Source organism: Rhodnius prolixus, unplaced genomic scaffold (genome assembly GCF_049639745.1).
Source record: "Rhodnius prolixus isolate KJV_2025 unplaced genomic scaffold, Rpr scaffold_7, whole genome shotgun sequence".
NCBI lineage: Eukaryota > Metazoa > Arthropoda > Insecta > Hemiptera > Reduviidae > Rhodnius > Rhodnius prolixus.
In genome coordinates this window covers 6,483,916-6,498,047 of record NW_027411582.1, presented here as the reverse complement: position 1 = coordinate 6,498,047, position 14,132 = coordinate 6,483,916, and the positions used below count along the sequence as shown (strand labels likewise).

Below are 14,132 nucleotides of genomic sequence, written 5' to 3'. Positions count from 1 at the left end.
GATAATTTCAGCGGCTGTATTTCAATTCAGCTAAATTTACCTAATTAGCAACCGTCCACTCTTAAATACTTTACGATCTATCAGAGATAGATCGCCGATTTTGATTGGGTTTTTTGTGTTAACCAATCCAATGTTAAATTCATACCAGCTGTTTTTTTAGGCAACACTGATTACAATTATTTTTCAATCGCTAAATAAGGGAACACATTAATGTACGAGTAATAAATTTAGTGCATCAATGTCTTATTCAAAATTTGATTAATATAATTCGCTAGTGTGGATAGATTTCTGTTAAAGTGTTAATTACTATATGAATTCTATATTGTCACCTTCAAAATAACTTCCTTCTGAAGCCACACAGCGCTGGAGACGTTTCTTCCACTCCTCATAGCAGTGCTCGAACTCCGATACTGGAATAGCCTTCAGCTGGTCGGTTACAGGCGTTTGAATGCCTTGACTTTTTGGATTCAATTGAAAATGACCCCCATTTTCTGGAACGTGTCATTACTGGTAACGAGTCTTGGGTGTTTGAGTAAGACCCAGAAACCAAGCGCCAGAGCAATGGAGTGGCACACTTCAACCTCTCCAAAGCAAGGATGGCGAAGTCGAAGATCAAATCAGCATGCTGATTTGTTTTTTCAATATCCACGGAATCGTCCACAAAGAGTTTCTACCTCAAGGTATGAAGGTCAATCAACACTTTTTACCGAGGAGAGGTTCTTGAAAAACTTCGAAAAAGGGTCATTCGTGTGAGACCAAACATTAAGAGAACAAGTGGGTGTGTTGCATCACGATAATGCTCCTTGTCACACAGCAATTTCAATAAACCAGAGTTTTTGGCCAGTAAAAACATTTCTGTGGCTCCTCACAGCCTCCTTATTCGCCTGACTTGGAGTCCTTGTGACTTTTTTCTCTTCCCGAAGAAGAAACGTCTCCAGCGCTGTGCGGCTTCAGAAGGAAGTTATTTTGAAGGTGACAATATAGAATTGTAATTCTTTTTGAATAAAAAAAAAATTAAAAAAATCAGTCTCATTACTTAATCTACAGACATCGTATGATTCAAATTTTTGGGGGTCTGCAGAAAATATATAAGTTGGGACCTCCTTTAAAGAATAGTAGGTAGAGAAAGTAAATAGCTGATGTAAGAGAAAATTAAAGTAATGAAAAAGAAATTGAATATATAAAAACTACATTAAAAATACATTTTTTTCCACTCCTTCCGGCTGATAAAAGGAAGAAGTAGAAAAATGGAATTCTTCGGGCCCTTATTACAAATATAATCTCCCTTTAACTTGCCACATAAATATCTGTTAAAATTTTCATTGCAAATGGGTTTGGGCTTTTAGCCAAAAAGTTTTAATCCTTAATCCTTCTTTAGGAGGTGCTTCTTTCTGCTGAGAAGGGTTTTACTTTGTGTGCGGGTGTGTGTAAGTGAGAGGGTGTGATTGGTTGGAGTGTTTAGCGAGGTTTGTTGCTGCTTAGAATGATTTTGGTACTACGGAAAACGGATAGGAAAGTACCATTCCTAGAAACGAGTATTAAACCTTATGTCGTTTATTGTCTAAGTGAAGAAGGGCATCTTGGGGGAAGCGTAGCCGGAAGCCTTTCCGGTTAAACGAAGAATAAAAATACGTTCCGCAGGAACACGATAAAACAACTAGAAATCTTTATAAAAAATCTCTGACAGATTCTTTCAAGTTCTTCAAGGCACTACTCACTCTTCCATCTATCCTGTCCTTGCTGGTGTGCCACAAGGAAGTGTCTTAGCTCCTCTTCTTTACACAATCTACACTGCCGACTTACCTTCTAACCTTAATACCTCTATTTACACCTTAGCTGACGACACTGCCATTCTCTCCACACACTCTGACCCTATCCTCGCAGTACGCTCACTACAGTCCCACCTTCACTCAATAGAACCTTGGTTAGAAAACTGGCGTATAAAAATTAACCCAACCAAGTCTAAATACATAGTCTTCACACTCAAACGACAAACTCCACCACCTGTCTTCTTACATCATACACCTATCCCACCAGCCGACCATGTGCGGTACCTTGGAATGTACCTAGACAAGAGACTTACCTAGAGCCCCCTTACGAGACTTAAACGTACCGAACTAAACAAACGATACAAACTTCTAGCCAGACTACTTGACAAACGCTCAAAACTCTCACTACAGAACAAACGACGACTCTATACAGCTCTTCTTTTACACCAATATGGACTTACGGACTCGGAACTTTACGGAACAGCTAAAAAATGCAACATCAATAGACTGCAAAAACACTCCAATCCAAAATACTCCGCCGCATAGTAGACGCTTCATTCTATGTTAGCAGCCTCACAATACATACAGTTCTCCAAATTCCACTCATCTCCGAACTTGCCAAAATTCGATATACAAATTTTCATCAAAAACTCTCACTTCATCGCAACCCTTTAGCTGCAAACTTGTCTTCAACAACGCTACCCTCCAATCCTCGAAGACGGCTGAGGCGCCGTTGGCCCCGTGACCAACTGGGTGACTAATGGCGGCCATCACTGGATGACCGTCATTCACGTCTGCCACGTTACTCTATATACACCTATCCCATTTACCTATTGTACCCTGTAGGTACAGGTGTGAATCTCAATAAAAGGATAAATAAATAGAAATTACGTAAACCAACTAATTACTTACTTTGGGTTCTCCCTTCCTTTAAGGGTTTTACCGTTTAGGCCAAGACATTCCTCTACTTTTTCTTGTGATGCGATTCCTCTTCAGACAAACTGCGATCCGCCATTTCCTCCAGGATTCCAAAACCTCCACGTCTATCTTTGGTCTTGCACTCTTTCTACTACCCGGTGGTACCCATTCGTAATTCCTATTTGGCCACCTATTCGGTGCCATCCGCCTTATGTGACTGTGCTAACTCAATTTATTCTTTTTCACTGAATCCCCCGGAAATGTCCTCTCTTATTTTCATCACTTCTCTTGTCCTTTCAATTCTCATCTTATCTCCATACTTGCCCACCAAAAATCCATCTCTATACGCTTCACCTTCTTCCTTATCTTCTTGGGTACAAGCTAATTAGAGAGAATAACAAAAAAATCTTATAGCTTCTTCCAACAAATTTAGGGTTTTCGCCCATGGAAATGGTAATGCCCTTAACAAATATAAATAGTGGGGATATTAACCGAACTAAAGGAAAGGACGAGTACCTTTAGATGCATTTTCACTCTCTCTCTCTCTCTCTCTCTCTCTCTCTCTTCCCATCATCGCAATGTTGATCCTGATGAAGAAGCAAAACCCGTTCGCATCATTTCCCACATCACCTTTACTGGGGAGGGAAATCCTTTTATTGGTACTACGCTCGTTGGTACTCCTGGCCTATTGAATCGTCAAATGGAATTCCACCCCGGTTTTATTGAAAGTCTGTTGTGGAGAGGGTGGATAGTGCGGGGGCCAATGGTGAGTTGGGGCGGCAAAAGAGCCCTTTGGAGGCGGAAGGAAGGCGGGTAGAAGCAGCAGCTGGAATAGGGATGAGATGGGCAGGCCTTCGGGCTTGGCAATGTGGAGAGGATGAAACGGATGGAAGCTGAGAAAACGAAAGGGCTTACCTTGATTACGTTTATACGATTGGCAGCCAGTTGAGTGTTGCTTGGGAAATTTCATATCGATTTTCTAACACAACCCTTCTTTATTGCAGATATCCATTAAACGGTTTAATAATTAAACATCGATCCAATTTATTCACTTATAATTAAATTTTAGAAATTCCTCTTAAATTTAATTGTGATCTTTCTTTTTTACTGTGAAGGCGTTCGGAGATAATGAGATTTTCAAAAATACACGTCGAAAAATTGAATTTCACAGATTGGTGTGAGTGCGTACCTGTGGTGACGGATCCAGTACCTCCATTGGAGAGGGGGGTTATCTAGTAATTTAGCAGGATATTCAAGAGACATTAAGTGGACTCTATACCATTCGCTGATGTTTCGCTCAGAACAGCAAAGCTCAGCGCCCTTGATGCTCAAGTCCTTTACCTTCTTATAGGAAAAGTTAGCTTAAAAACTCTTTCCACTGGAGTGAATTGTTTTCAGCTTCAGTGCCAACTGAGGTCGACTTAGAGTATCTTATCAAAACATGTTGTAATAACTAGTTTGCGCTATGATTTTTGGAGACAAGAGTAGATAATAAATAAAAAAACAATAGTTTGGAATTGGGGAAGGGATTAGCTCGCTGGTCAGGATTCTGGATTCCTACGATTCCAGAATCAAATCCAGCTGGTGGCTCTTAAAAATGTTTCTCTTCCTTGGAGCTTCAACAAGCTGGAGCTCAATCAAACAAATAACAGATTTGAACACCCTGGACCAAAAGGTATCTCCAGCTACATCAACAGGACCCCCACGTTCTTATCTAATGTACGAGGCATGTCCAGAAAGTAAGTGTACTGAGGCTCTCACGGCCGGAGGGATTTTTTTTTTCGATATGTTGGCTACACTGCCGTGTAGCCTGATTCCTCCCCATCGCAATGGGACCGGTTCGAGGTCAGTACGTTAAAAACTGTCGATGCGACAATAGCTTTCGTGAAAAATGTCAATCCAATCTCCCGCCAAGTGCGGGAAATACGCGGCGTCATCCGTTATCTCGTTTGGAAGGGAAAAACTCTGGTTAAGGTTTATAATGAGGTAAAAACTGCATATGGTGGATAAAGCTATGAATCGTACGAGTGTGTTCAAGTGGTGTCGCGAGTTTAAAAACGGTCGTATATATGCAGACTTTTCATCCGAGAATCAAGTGTCGTTATAGGTAAACTAGGAATATAGAGTTTAGAGTACCTATCTATTTCTGAACATAAATATATACTCTTTAACAAAAACTTACAGTTTAAAATGTTAAGTATAAAGGTTGATTAAACGCCAAAAGGTACACAAATCAGCAAGTACCCATCATTTCATTTATACTTCATTGATATTATTTTAACTAATTTTACTACATTAATTTTCATTAATATTTTTTTGAATTTATTAGATGTTTCACAGACCCTTATGCTGGCCATTTTAATCTACAAAATATTTGTTCAAGTAGAACACCATTTAACTTAGATTGACTGTAATATCTAATCAACAAACTATTAATCACAGGTTAAAAAGAAAAACTTTTTTAAAAAAATGCTTACACCAACATTCATCAATGATTTCATTTATTTATTTTTATTTTTAAATAAAAATCGTCGGTTTAAGTTCATTCTTCGATTAAAGTAATTGTTACTTTATGTAGTAGTCAAACGTTTATAATAATAGGTAATAATTATCTGGCTTTATAGAAAATAATATAGTTTTCTTCAATTACATTCTCAATCTAGGTATTCTTCCCACAGTATTATATGTTTGGAATATAAGATAAATAAGATATGCATATTTTTATGACAGCTAACATAATTATTCCAGTATTTTACTATAAGTAAAATTAGAGAGACCACATTAAATTACAATTGAGAAATGAATAATTATTGTTGAATAATTTACTTGATATTACCTACGCGTTATTTGTGCTCACAAATACTTCGGAAAGACGAATTCTAGACTGAAATATTGTTTTAAATCCGTGATTCAAATTTAAATAGTAGCCGACTCTACCTTAGTCTTTTTCTACTTTAACGTGCTTGTACATACATATCTTCTCAGAATAAAGAGCATAATAAAGATAAATCAGAAGAATAATTTGGAATAAAGCTAAAATAAAGTACCTATTTAATTATGAAGATATAATATACATTTTATCATAATTATAACAAAAAAATAAAATATTATGAATGAACAAAGGGAAGGGATTAGCTATGCGGTTAGCGTATTGGATTCCCACGTGGAGGTTCCGGGTTCGAATCCAGCTGCAGACCCTTAGATTTTCTCTTTCTAAGAGCTTCTTACAGCTCACAGTGTTGTCTGTAACGAGAGAACACTGTCCGGAGGCCGGCAGTGCACTGAAAAAAGCTCCGGGCGCCAATAACCTTAGATGTTGACGCGACTTAAATCATAAAAAAAAAGAAAAAGAAAATGAATGAACTGGCCAGCATAAGGGTCTGTGAAACATCTAATAAATTCAAAAAAATATTAATGAAAATTAATGTAGTAAAATTAGTTAAAATAATATCAATGAAGTATAAATGAAATGATGGGTACTTGCTGATTTGTGTACCTTTTGGCGTTTAATCAACCTTTATACTTAACATTTTAAACTGTAAGTTTTTGTTAAAGAGATTTTTGTACCTTTTAGATAGATTTTCCTTTTGTATGTTTTGCAAAGTTACATATCTGCTTTACAGATTTTTTTAAAATTGGGAATAATAAATTTTAATTTTATCATTATAACCTGAAAAGATGTTAAGTCGGAGTTACTACCACTGGAGAGATCTTTTTAAAGAATGATTACAGTTGCGGTCCCCCAAACCATCCTCAATAACAATTTTTTTGAGAAAGCGTTTTGAATAAAATAAAAAGGTAATTTGTACGTAAATAGCAAAATTAAACTGCGATTTCAGTACTTCCCTTTAAGAGGAGTAAGAGAAATAAACTGCGATTACAGTACTTCTCCCTAAAAGGCGAAGAGGCAAAAATTTTGAATCGAACGACAATTCATTGATGTAAATCGGTTCACTCATTGATCATTTTAACGATTGCAGTACTTCCTCTTAGTAGGTGTAAGAGCATGATGGCACTTCACAGCCACGTAGAGGAGCTTTAACCACTTCTTCTTGCTAAATTTTATCAAAATCGGACTAAGCGTTATAGAAATATTGGTAATAATAGTTTTAGAAAGGGCCTAACTTGGGTGGGGCAAACTCCCCTCCTTATGAGGCACAGCGTCGAGACTTTAAAAGTGCAAATCTGTACAAAATTTCGATTCGAATGACACTTCATTCATGAAAATCGGTTCACGTTTCGATAATTTGAAACGATTGCTATACTTCCCCTTAACAAGTGTAAGAGCAGATCGTCGCTTTAATGTTACGTAGGGGAGCCCTAACCCTGTCATCCTACCAAATTTTATCAAAATCGGGCTAAGATTTACAGAGTAATTAATGATAATAATTTTGGAGGGGGCCTTACATAAAGGGGGCTAACTCCTCTCCCTTTCCATGTACAGCGTCGAGACCCCCAAAAGGCACATCTACATAACATTCCGACTCGAATGATACCTCATTCATGAAAATTGGTTCTCGCGTTTAGGCGCTACGTTGTTTACAAAAAAGGTAACAACAACAACAACAACAACAAGAAGAAGAACAAGAACAAGAACAATTTTTGAAAATGCCGTTTTTGCACATTTTCGGCAACTTTTTTCTCAAAATCTATTAGATCTGGGTTGTTGCAAAAAAATTACAGTCATAAAGGAGGATTTGCCCTACATTATAAAGAAAATTTGGGAATTTTATCTTTTATAGAAAAAGAGAAAAAAATTGTCAAAGTTGGGAGTTTTTCAACGTTACGCTTTTTTGTGCAGTTTTTGACGATCAACCCTTATACAACTGTCCTACCGGACAGTTTTAATACACACACTAGATAAAGCCATATATATGATCTAGAAGTTTAGAGACAGAGAGCTGGCGTTGGTGACATAGTTGTGTAGTTTGGAAACTACTAACTAGTAAACTCTGGCAAAGTTAGTTGCCTTTATATTGAACATATAAAGCCAGGAGTGAGTGCATGTATTCTGCTGTGAGAACACTCACCTAGAGGCTCAGACCTGGAGAGGGAAGCACGGAGAAGTATTTCCTGTTAGGCTTCCCAGGAATTGCGTATCCTCCCTCTTCTAAAATCTGCTCCCGAAATTTCCATACGGTCTAGGGATATAAGATAACTATAATAAACTTCTCCTCCAGGTTCCGAATCCATCAGGTACTTTTAAATTCTTTTAAGCAACAATATTCACATCCAATCTTCTTTTACTTTGAAGATGTAATTTTTACTAATTACCCTTAAGTGTAATGTAGATGCTAAAACATGATAAGATGTTGAAATGGATTTTACAAGGAAAGCTGTAGAAGAATTCTTCTCTTCCAGGATACATTCCGGAAGACATATCTCCTACCTTTTTAAAAACAGAACCCCTATTCTTCCTGGATGGAGTAGGATAAGATTTTTTCCCCGAGTAGTTCGAGGATATCAGAGGTCAAGATACCTGTCAAGCGCGATGTTTCTCAAACTAATTTCTAGGCAGCTTCTAAAACCCTACTTGTAAAGCATTGCTTAACGAAAAAAGATAACCCAAGCATAAATACAATAAATATTGGTTGGCAAGGATTCCCCATCGTCTATTAGTCTAACTTAAACCGGAAATAATATGAAAACATGTTTTAAAAAAATGCTATAAAAATAGTGATTTATAAGGGATTAATATTTCTCTCAATGATGCGCCACGGTAGCCAAGCGTTTAGAGGCGAGACCTGTAAAGCTAATACGTATTGTGGTACTGGGTTCGATTCCCCCGGTCTATATCTTGTATTTTATATAATAGTTAATGAAAGAAATTTACAGTAAAGTATGTTTGCTAGTCGCCTCCGTCCACGACACCTAATTGGTAGTAGAAGTTAAGCCCCGCATGAAAAAATAGGCAATTACTTTGCTTTACTTTACTTAATATTTCTCTCAATTAATTGGGATTAAGTTAATTCAAAAGTTGCTTTAGTTTTTCTTAGAATCATGGGGTGCATTTTTTTAGATTTTTAAAAAGAATCTAATTAAAAAGTTTTTGTGATTTTATCAGGTGAATCCTCCTTTTTCTTAAACAAAAATATCCACGATCTTTTAAAATTGCCATTTTCTGAACTCATAAAAGTGCCAAAGATCTTTAACCTAACTATTGCTACGCATTTAAAGAAGGTTCGAAAAGCGAGATCGCATTTCTCCCGTTTCTAACATTCGATTAGACTCCACAGGAATTGCTTCCTGTGCATGCTCTTAAGAAAGCCTACTTCTGGTTTCATCCAGTCCCTATCTTGAAGCCTCTTCAGCGAACACTGTTTTTGTAAACTTGGATCATTATCTTCCAGAGATTACTGTGCTCTCTCTCTCTCCCTCTAAAACCATTTCTTACGGGACGCCTCTTAGGCCTTGTTTACCATTTAAATGTATCTTCCTTAATTTATTTAAATTGACGTTCATATAGTTTTTTTGTCCTGTTTCAGGTAAGATGTTTGATCAATAAAATTTGGTGGTGGCTCACATTTTTAAAGTAAGTTAAGCTTTAATTTTATTCTAATATAATTCGAAACTGTTCGAAACATAGTTTGTCTTAGTTTGGCTATCTAAGCAGTCTAACTACTCAAACAATATTTAAGCTGGTAGCAATACTCAATCACAAAGTTCGTGTACGCCCTAAGGCGGAAGTAGTTGATATATATTTAGGTTTAGTAAAACCCTCGGGCTTATCAACATCCACACTAAACAACCATTGTACACATTGCCCCTACAATCTACAGGATTCTCACTGTTACTAAGCAAGTAACAATAGATCGATCCTTAAGGATTGCTTAGGGATGGTAAAACCTTTTTTAGTTTAACAGTTAAAAGATTATTTCACGTAATCCCTTGCAAACACGGCATCTTTAAGAATACAGTAAACTAAGAGAGCATTTTACAAGAAAAACAAAGCTGGTGCAAAAGGTGGTACAGGCTCTTGTGCGTAGTACGATAATTAGGACTGTACATTGGACAAGAGGCTCACGTGGAACCCACATACTCGACTGAAACGACAAGACGTGAACAGACGTTACAAGCTACTTACTAGACTACTTGACCGGCAGATCCAAACTCTGTTTAAGACCCATATGGATATACAGAGCAGAAGTGTGGAGCTCAACCAAACTCTCGTAACTGCAAACGCCTGGAGACACTACAGTCTAAAATCCTGAATGCTCCATACTACCTTACCATACACACTGTGCCCTTCACATCCTTTTTGTCATCGATCTAATAAAGTCTCGCTATCGCAAATTTCACAGCCTCTTAGCTCTCTCCATCCTAATCCTCTTGTGCAACAACTCACCTCTCCTCACCTTCCAGACAATCCTACTCGTCGCTCGAAGCGGTAGTGGGACCTAGGGACCTATTGATGTGAATATCCACCGAGAAAGAGTTTCACCAATGGGTGATTACTCTTAACATGACTTTCATGTGAATTTATCCAGTACCATTAAATTTACTTGATGCAACATTTGTTGTAGTTGTAAATATGGCTAAGAAAGTGAAAAAAAAGACTTTCCTCTGGGGAGGAAATGGTGCGCTAATCAAAATAGTTATCCTATAGGAATGAAATATTCAAGGAAAATTTCCAAGCTGTTTACAAGGAACTATCTCCCTTTATAGATGTTTTAGGGTCTGTGCTGTGAGGGAAGGAGACTTTAAAGGGTCTTATCCCTGCGTACAGTAAAGAGGGAGCGGTTAGGTCACCAGTCACAGGGCGTATCCCTCACAAAAACATACAAAAATTTTAACTGAACAAAAAAACAGTTCTTTAAAACATTTATTAATTTCTTTTTTGTCCATTTTTCGCTCTGTTGCAAACAATAGCATCCAATTTGCTAGGAAATAAATACACTAAAAATATACCATATTTTTTTATACATTTTTTTATACATTTTTTTTCTTTTTTAACATTCTATTTTAAAATAACACAAAAGTAACCGTAAAGCAATTGTTTGGATTGCTTTATTCAATACATAGAATAGGAACTACCAACTTGTATAGATTCTATAGAAAATGTTTCAATAATACAAGTCCAGTTATACTCTATGTTTCCTGTAGTTTGTGTAGCCAAAAGCATTTCCTTTTAGAGCGTCTTATTTTTTACATTCTCTTACTTCTCGTAAAAGGCAGTATTTCGATCAAAATCAAAATTCCAAAATTGAGTTTACACAAGAAAGTGCAATTATTAACGAATTCTGATAACCGGAAGTACAACTTCGCTGAAAAGATTTTTTTTTTTCAATTTTTCCACTATTTTCGTGAAAAATCTCTTCCAAGATTTTCTTTAAACTTAAAATTATTTAGCCTATATCAAGACTTAAGACATTTATCTGTAACTTTTCCTCCAAAATTCGCTGATTTACGAACAAATGCTATTAACGTATTAGCTTTATAATGTAATGTTAACTTTTAGAGTGGGGGATATTACTTAAAATGTGCTTTTTTTTTTACTTTTTAAATAATTCCACAAAATCACATAATTTCTGAACTTAAAAGTAGGAAAAGTTTTTGAAATTAAGTACTTATTTCTATTTTGAATTTAAGTGAAGTTATTTAAATCTAATTTTTTTATTGTTTTAAATGTCTCCCATTATCAGTATAATTATCACTATCTAACTTAGCGCACTTTCATCAGATTTTTAAGATGCTTAGATAGTTCATCTTCTTTTCTACATCTTTTATCTTTTCCGTTTCCTGGGCGGTGTTTCTCCTGACAATTCGAGACAGAACATGACTTCCTGCAACTAGCTACGTTCTCTAAACATTTTTTTAAAATATTAAAACTTTAATAACTTCAACGAAACTACGTAAAATGTACCATATTGTGTGTAAATTAGATTCTTCAACGATCTTGACAACACTGCGGGTGTTCCCATAGTCTAACAACGCGGACACTGACAGCTCATACAATAGACAATAGGGTCTGCAAAGTTACTTAGTTGAGGGTATACCATTATTTGGATTTATGTGAACCCCATAGGCCTAAAATCTAAAACTAAACCAAGCTAGCATTATGACCTGCCATTCTGAGCATGGTTAGACGAGAAACATCCTATGCAACCTGGCGCTCTCTCTCGGAATCAGGTAGCGTGTTCAGGAGGTCTCTGTACTTTTCCTGAAATAAATTTTTGACTGGAAAGCATCTTCTACCCAAGTTGTGACCCCGAATTCACTATTCGTTATAGTTTTGAGAGTAGTGATACTTTAGGAATGTCATAGTTGCGGTGCGAGGAAGAAATGTCAGGGTTGAAACGAGATTTTAGTTAATTTTAGCACTTTTGAATATAAGAACTTTTTCTTTTCGCCTATTTTTTCAGGCGGCTTAACGTCCAACTACCAATCAGGTGTCGTGGACGGAGGCGACTAGCAAACATACTTTACTGTAAATTTCTTTTATTAACTATTATATAAAATACAAGATATAGACCCGGGAAATCGAACCCACTAAACCAACAATACATCTTAGCTTTGCTGGTCTCGCCTCTAACCGCTCGGCTACCGTGGCGCCCGAATATAAGAACTTATCGGTTGGATTAAGGGATACATTATAAATTAGTCAGATATCTGATCTGTACGCTGGCAATAATTTTAGTTAATAAATGGCCACCAGAAGATTCTCACTCTGGTGTAAACAAAACCCTATTAGTTAATTAGTTCTTAGTAGGTATCTTAATTAACAAGATCATAATTAGACTAAGTTTAAGCTTAATTAGTCTGATTAAAGCATCAAAGATATCTAATATCTATACTAAAAATAAGGTTAGTAATTAATAATTTACTCGTAATTCCATAATTTTATTAAAGGTAAGCTGTTCTCAAAGTTTTTACGGAAGTAAAACTTCGTCTTAACTCCAAAATATTGAATTCATTTTTTAGTCTTACTGTTATTGTTTCGGTTATTTGAGATTTCACCTAAAAGTGGGTTTTTAAAAATCGGTTAAAAGTATTTTTTTTTAAAGTCACTTTACGTCCAAATTAAGTGACATAGACGGAGGTGGTTAGCGAACAAACTTTACTGTTAAATTCTCATATAATTAAACAATTACGAGTAATAAAATCCAACGCCTAGACTGGGGGAATCGAACCCCACTAAACCAACAATACATCTTAGCTTTGCGGGTCTAGCCTATAACCGCCTAACATACTTTACTATAAATTTCTCATATTAACCATTAAATAAAATCCAAGACTTAGAGATAGGGAATCGAACCCACTAAACCAACAATACATCTTAGCATTGCGGGTCTAGCCTATAACCGCCTGACATACTTTACTGTAAATTCATCACATTAACCATTAAATAAAATTAAAGATCTAGAATATAGCCTAATACCGCAATACATCTTAGCTTTGCGGGTCTTGCCTACAACCGCTCGGTTACTGTGGCGCCTACAAATTGTATATATTTACTACGATATACGATTGTATATATTCACTCATATAAAGCGAAAAATCAAATTTCCATATAATTTAATTTTGAAAATATTACCAAATCGTTGAACTTCCTGTTTTTGCGTGCAATTAAAGAAAGTAAAATATCTTAAAAAGAGAAGAAAAAAAAAATACATAAATGGTAGATTGTGGCCTAAAAATAAATTTAAATATGGAAATTTATGTTTGAATTCAATAATGATGGATACACTATGCCATCATTCTTCTATATGTTGTAGAAGTTACGAGTTGAAGGTCCGGGAGAATAGGGAAAGTTGCCCTTATCCTGGGGTACACTTTCCAAAATATTGCCCCTAATAAAGGGACGCCAAGTTTAGATTCCATGGGTGCCATTTCTAAAGTTATCTAAAGGTAGATTTATAGCGTCAATACTAGCTGTTACACAAGATGGTCCTGGTAGGTGAGCAGAGTTAAAATCCACACAGTGTCCGGGCAGGAGGAGGAGGATAGGACCCAACCCTTCCTACATGTTATTCCCATGGGTTGAATATTTAATAGGGAAATTTTTTTTCAACTTACTTTATCTCTATACACCAAATTTATGTCCGAAATATTGTCAGCCTAAAAAAGGACAAAAATTATGATAATTACATAAATCAACCTCACCTATCCGCTGGTCTGATATATATTATTTTCAGCCATTTTCCTCTATTTATACATTTTCACCTCTTCCACTTCCTGTCATTTGGGTTTTTTTACTTCCTCTTATTCGTAAGAACTCTTAGAATTTTGGAAATTGAGTTGACCCTAGTTATTCAAATTTTGAAGCTGTGTAGCAGCGTAGACTCAATAATCTACATAATTTCCAGTTACATACTGAAAAGTGAATTTCATGTAGTTAGCATTTAGAAGACAAAGTACATCAACGACTTGTTTTTATTGGTAGTTCATTAATAATATTTTTCGTCAGTGGCGAGGGAAGTCCTGCACTGCCAATAGCCTCTCTAG

General features: G+C 36.2%; 1 protein-coding gene across 10 annotated transcripts in view; it reads right to left on the bottom strand.

Moving 5' to 3' along the window:
- Liprin-gamma (liprin protein kazrin) overlaps nt 1-14,132 on the bottom strand; it is a 433,354-nt gene that overhangs the window by 339,383 nt on the left and 79,839 nt on the right. The gene's annotated exons all lie outside the window — the stretch shown is intronic.